The sequence below is a fragment of the Lissotriton vulgaris genome, chromosome 4_1 (assembly GCF_964263255.1).
Source record: "Lissotriton vulgaris chromosome 4_1, aLisVul1.2, whole genome shotgun sequence".
Classification (NCBI taxonomy): domain Eukaryota; kingdom Metazoa; phylum Chordata; class Amphibia; order Caudata; family Salamandridae; genus Lissotriton; species Lissotriton vulgaris.
This window is the reverse complement of record NC_141691.1, coordinates 193,641,601-193,647,651: the sequence shown is the minus strand read 5'-3', so window position 1 is coordinate 193,647,651 and position 6,051 is coordinate 193,641,601. Positions and strand designations below refer to the sequence as shown.

Below are 6,051 nucleotides of genomic sequence, written 5' to 3'. Positions count from 1 at the left end.
GGTTTAGACAGATCTTTATGCAATTTAGGCTGAATATAGAGTGTTGGAATTGTTGGATCTTTAGATATAGATATATATATATAGAGAGAGACTGTTTTAGAAGGCACTGGTATCGAGGCATTCTATCCTAAGTGCCATGATTCCACGTAGACCTCTAATCACTGTCAAGAAAGCAAGATCTATGAGACAGGAATTGGTGGACAATAGCCCAGAAATTGGAAATATGGAAGGTTTACTAAAAGCAAGTATTGGTTTCCATAAATGTCTCAAGTGCAAGGATTGTAAGATAAATCACAATGAAAACAAGTAATTTCTCTATTAATTCTCTGCTGATTCACTGGTGTTCTCCTGCTGCTGTCGGAAGATTTAAACCACCAACAGTTTAGAACAAATTTGTGAAGATGTCGTACATGCTCCCTCATCTGCACAATGGATGGCAAGTAGATCAGGCCATCGTTTCAGAAGAAGATCGTGTTCTGGTTATCCGCTTTGGCCATGACTGGGATCCAACGTGCATGAAAATGGATGAAGTTTTGTATAGTATAGCAGAGAAGGTCAAGAATTTTGCTGTTATTTATCTGGTTGACATTACTGAAGTGCCAGATTTCAATAAGATGTACGAGTTGTATGATCCATGCACAGTCATGTTTTTTTTCAGGAACAAACACATTATGATTGATTTAGGAACAGGTAACAATAACAAGATTAACTGGACAATGGAGGACAAGCAAGAGATGATTGACATTGTGGAAACAGTTTATAGAGGAGCCCGTAAAGGTCGCGGTCTGGTGGTATCTCCAAAAGACTACTCAACTAAATACAGATACTGATCTTCTGCGCTAGATTTGTTTTCTTTTTGTATTCCTGTATTTATGAAACTTGGAGCCATTTTTCAGAAGTGTGATGTTAAACCAGTGCCATCTGTCTTCGGAAGTTCTTGGATCAAGTTTATTGGCTTTACAAGCTTCATGATCTGTTAACCTTCGACGTTCAAGTTGCAGAGTATGTCCTACATACTGAAACTAGAAGACCTGTGTTTATTAGATAAATATGCAGTTAGCACAGATTTTTTTTAGATGAACTAGCCTTTGGAGTCTTATTTAATATTAGGAATTCCTGTACAATCACATACAGATTTTTTTATTGTTCTACATTGAGCATATTTTGCTTGATCAATAAAGTGGTGGTACAACAACTAACAGTAAAATGTCATTTCAGCACTACGAGGCCTCCGGGTTGTCTGCGCTTAATAAAACCCATTTAATAATAATAATAATAATAATAAATAATTAATTGCGAGCCCGTGGAAGATCAGAAGGTTTTTGAATTGCAAAAGTCAATTTGTGGTATATACCTTGCAATGTACATGCCCTAAGATGTATGTGAACAGTACCATCCACATGGTGCATGTACGAATATTACAACACTTGAGGACTGTCAAAAATAATGATCGAACCTATCCTGTTGCCAGGCATATCCACGAATTGCATAAGGGCAATGTCAGTGATCTCTCCTACTACGTAATAGATCAAGTAGCAAAGATGAGAAGGGGAGGCAATTGTGAGTTAAGACTACGACAATTTGAATCCAAATATATACTGCTATTCTAAACAAAAATGCCATCAGGTTTAAATGCCGATGAAGATCTACATGTTCATTCAGGAACATAAATAGTATCCATTCGCTGAGTTTTTATATTTTTTTTTTTTTTGAGCAACGAACAAAAGGTCAGTTGAATATATAATGAATTGGTGTGAATTTCAGATATAAAGTGGAGGAGGATTTTTAAGTGCAATGGTAACGATAATGTATTTTACTAATGAAATATAATGTGTGGTAAATTATCAATTGTTATTTCAACCGGAGTATGAAGGAATCTAATAATTTAAACAATATAGGAAAATTGGACGTGTGAGTGATTAGGACAAAGGGTATTCCAACTGTTATGGAGAAAGGAGAGAAATAGGAAAGCACTAGCACTTTATGCAAGCCTCTCGTGTTGTAGTCATCTGGTATATAGCAACTTTGCTATGTTCACAGATATATAAGTGGAATTGTTAATTTGCACTTGCACGTTACGTTTAGTGATATGCACTTGCACTTTATTTGATGTTACCAGTAACTCAATTTTTTTTGTAGAAAACGTAAGAATGATGAACACCTGTAGTCACATTCAATGATGTCCACCTACGTGTATATAGATACGCATACACAACTATTGATTTAATGAATTGCCATTGTAAGCAATTGGAAATTCTTTTAACATTTTTGTGAATTTTTTAGGGACTGAATAACTCTTTTATCACTTGTTATCAATGTTTACATTTTACACTAACGAAGTAACAGGGTTTGGGTACAGTTGTATTTTAAAAGAAGGTGGAGTTTTTTCTATGCCTTAAGATGATTGATAATGAGGATCTTAGCACTTGCACTTCATGGGTTAAAGTTGAAGAACTTAACCAGCACCCTTTTGCACTTGCACATACATTATTTACATAATAAGGATATGTGTTTCACTTTACAGTCCAAAGATACCAATTAAGTGTACATTATACATTGATTTGATTGAATATAGGATAACAAACACCCAGGTTTGCTATAATATATATCCAAATCTGTGTAATTGTGTAATTGTAATGTTGTTGATCTAAAAATCTTGGCGTCTGATTTCACGAAAATCTGTACTTCACAACGCAAGTGAAGAAACTGTCCGGAACCTGCTTTGGCATCCTCAAGAGTTTGAGGAAGCTTCTCCCTTTCTTGCCTAGTACTTCCAGAGAAACAGTGGTCCGTGCGTTAATTCTGTCCTGACTGTTCTACGCCAGGACCCTCTTGGTCAGTTGTCCGGGGTCCCTGGTAAAAAAATTATAAGTGATCCAAAACTCTGTGGTTAGACTTCTCGTGGGCCTGTCTCCCAGGGACAGTGTTAGGTTACATTTGCGCGCTCTGCACTGGCTTCCAGTGGAATCTCGCCTGAAATTTAAAATGCTGACCATAGCGCATCGGGCCCTGTATGGCACAGGACATGTTTACCTGCTGAAGAGATTCTCCTTCTATGTGCCAGGGAGATAGCTTCACTCCTCTGCTCAATTGCCGATGCAGACCCCGAAGTTCAAGCGCCAGCGCCTGGGTGGTAATTCCTTTGTGCGCAGGGCTGGTCTGGCCTGGAACTTGTTGCCTTTAGCCCTACAGAGCATTCAAGACCCATTGCTGTTCAGAAAGAAACTTAAAACGCTGTTTTTTTAATCAGTTGAGCTGGCACTTCTTTATTTTGGAAGCTAGTGCCGGGACACTCCCAAGTAGCCGTGCTCTCTACAAATTAAATATAAAATAACATATCATAACATAACATAACATAACATAGCATGTCTATGAGTAATAGTGAACCATGTGACCGGTAGTGCTGCCCTTTTAAAATGATCAAAAGAAAAATGCACCAGTTGTGTGAGCAAGGCAGTCAGTGCCAAAATGGGTAACAGCGAGATAATTAAAACTGAACCTACCTACATACCTGTCTTAGTGTCAGTGCCCGTTTCGTTAAAGGAAACTGGAGTTGGAGTGAATATATATATATATATATTACCTACTGGCGGTCGCCAGTAGGTAGTTATAGTTAGGATTGTTTTCCATAGGAAATCCTCAACATTCTATTTGGGATAACTTTGGCCCTGGTTGAAGAATCTTAGCGAATTTCTCAAAGAAGATGGCTAGGTTCGCTGCGCTCCTTCCCTGAAAGTTTGGGGGGATTGGTCAAGTGGGGGCTGAGATATAAGGGGGTTCCCAAAACGTATTTTCTGCATGTTATTTTCCATAGGACCTTTAGACTCGGCTACAGGTCGAACGGCTGAATGGATTTATAAGAAATTTGGCAAAACTGTAGAGTCCGGTTCGCAGATTACGCTTTTTTTGGAATGGTGTAAATCTGTTCAGTAGTTGTTGAGAAAATTAAAGTTAAAGTCAATTATATATCTATAGGCGCGCATGCGTGCGCGCACTCAAGCGGCTGCGCGTGAGCGGATTTTTTTTTGCTGCGTGACGTCTGTTAACGTTCGATTCGAAGGAAATCAGGAAGTTTTGTCCGCCATTTTGTCACTGCGAGTAAATATATTGTTCATTTCAAAGCGTTGAAACATGGAAAGGGGAGAAGGTAGAGATTGTCTTGCTGCATAGGTTTTCTCGGGGTGTGCAGTAAGGCCCTTAAACGCGAAAAAATATAATTTTCTTTCCGAAAAAAAAATGGGGTGCGCGCACCCGGTCGCGCACACCTATTTACAAGAGTGTGAAAATGGAGATAAATCAGAAGTTTGAGTGCTTAGATATAAGGTGGCTCTGAAAAGAGCCCTTGTGTTAATTGAGTGTTTTCTGCATTTATGAGTAAGTACCGATGCAGAGCCTGATGTTGCAGAGGAAGATTCTGTTTCCCTCATTCGTGAAATGAACACCGTCTCTCCTATAGACGTCTTGCATGTGGTATCGCAAGTTGTTGTGGTAAATAGAACCCATGCTATAATCTCTGAGGAAAGCAGAAACAGATTTATTTACATGTCTCCTTGCTTTCTCAAATTGTGCACAATGTTGATTGGACCAATTCCATTTCTGTCTTTGGCATATATTGGAATATACCAAGGCAGATCGAGGAAAAAGTGTCATCAATTGTCGAAAGGTGTCTTTTAGAAGCATTTCCAGACTTACCCCAGTGATTGTGCCTAGATCGTTCCCACCACAGTGCACAATTATAAGGTCTGGTTCTGGGAGATGCATAAAAGTTTTCACCAATGGAATCAATTGGTGACATTTCAATCCTCTTTTGGCAATCCATGTTATGTGTACATTTGGTAAGCCGAGGTTGCAAATTCGTCTGCTTACTGCATATTTTTCACTCCAGTGAATATAACTGTGTCCTATTAGCCAGACCTTCATTTTCAAGGGATTTGTAGACGTCCTCCGATTGGTTCTGGAAGTGGAATGGTAGTTAGAAGTTGAAATTCTAAATAAAAAAAAGGAAGAGGCTGGGTGTGGTTAAAAAAATAAAAATGATTGGTTGATTATGATAAGTGGAGATTGAAGAGTACGTTGCATGTTAATGTTTATGTTAAACGAAAACTACTATTGGGTGTGAAAAAAAAAGACATGTAACAGAGTTGTGGATTGGCCGGTGTTTCTGGAGGGAAAACAGTCTTCTTAGTTTGCTGTAGAACGTTGAGACATGAACTTTTGACCTGTGCCTTCAGCAAGGTGCAGAATGAGGTGTTACTATGGAAACAGCTGGAGATGGCAGTTGGTGATGGGTTCACTCTTTGGTGCCTCTGCATCTGCACTCTGTTCTGTGGTGGCAGGCGGAGAACTGTTTGTTATTGTGGGGATGAAAGGGTGATAAGGAGAGAAATACGACATAGCGTTTGGCCTGTAGAAGCGTGGGAGCAGTGATTAACTCTGAGTGAAGCGGAACTGTGGTGGTGCTTGGTAACAGTAAAAATTTGTTTTTAACAGAGGTACAACTGTCTTTACGGTGCGCGACCTACTAAGAAAGAGTTCACGGGCCGTAATTGGCTTGCAGGTTCTAGTATCAGTAAGTGAGGTCGAGAAAAGAAAACATTCAGGACTTTATTTATGAAGGCCTTGCGCCACCGGTACGTCACTTTTTCCCATTTTAAAAAATGAGGCACCGGCGGCGGAAGGTCTTCATAAATAAGGTCCACAGTGACTACAATTAAGGTTATGTGGAACCCATGAATAGTTTTTCAATATGAAATCATTTCAGTTGAGATTATGGATTAAAAGAGAAACCGTGAATATTTGAAATGTATATTTAGAAATGTACTGTTTTAAAGGCAAATCATTATGTAATATGAGTACAGAAATTGCAAAAAACACAGTAATTGGTATTGTCAGTAGTACATGGAATACAAACGCTATAGTTGAAGAAAAATGAATATAGTTGGAAAAAAACATTGTACACTCTTATAAGGAAGTATATCATATTTTAATAAATGGAAGGAGGTGTCTGGCCTTTCAGTTAGGGAACGATATATGAAAATGCAAGTGGTTATA

At 38.7% G+C, this 6,051-nt stretch overlaps 1 pseudogene; it reads left to right on the top strand.

Annotated features, from left to right (window-relative positions):
- The first annotated feature begins 330 nt into the window (after positions 1-330).
- On the top strand, positions 331-1,204 carry LOC147718554 (thioredoxin-like protein 4A pseudogene; annotated as a pseudogene).
- Positions 1,205-6,051: the final 4,847 nt, after the last annotated feature.